Source organism: Seriola aureovittata, chromosome 14 (assembly GCF_021018895.1).
Source record: "Seriola aureovittata isolate HTS-2021-v1 ecotype China chromosome 14, ASM2101889v1, whole genome shotgun sequence".
NCBI lineage: Eukaryota > Metazoa > Chordata > Actinopteri > Carangiformes > Carangidae > Seriola > Seriola aureovittata.
Window position 1 is genome coordinate 10,050,626 of NC_079377.1, and position 520 is coordinate 10,051,145.

Genomic DNA, 520 nt, shown 5'->3' on the forward strand with positions numbered 1-520 from the left:
TAACATCTTGCTTCACGTTAGTCACTGTGACTCAGAATGGAACTAAGTCCCAAGTCCTGTTTCCACCCATGGAGGTCAACACCCCCTGCTCTCTTTTGGAAAAGGTTAACCGCCTCCCCACACAACTAAGCTGAGGATGAAGTGGGAAAACCTAGCACCTAACAGTTATTGTCATTATCAATCAATTGGCTGATTGTTTTCTTCATTTATCAATTAATCATTTGGTTTATGAAGCTGGGTTAAAAAAAACAAAACACATATTGCTAAAGAAATAATGTTAAGACAAGGGTAATGTTATAAGTAAAGTCAAAGATATCTCATAAAATATTAATTTATGAAAGAGAAAAAAAGAGGGGATTCAGCTGCATGTTTATAAATAAACTTTTTCATTGTGAAGAGTTCACTGTTGTAAAGGAAAGAGGTACTGGAGAAGCAGAGCTTTACTCGTCATTCATTGGTCGAAGCAGGTGGATCACATGGATGCGCAGGTGGAGAGAAACGGAAATGAGAGTATGTTTTT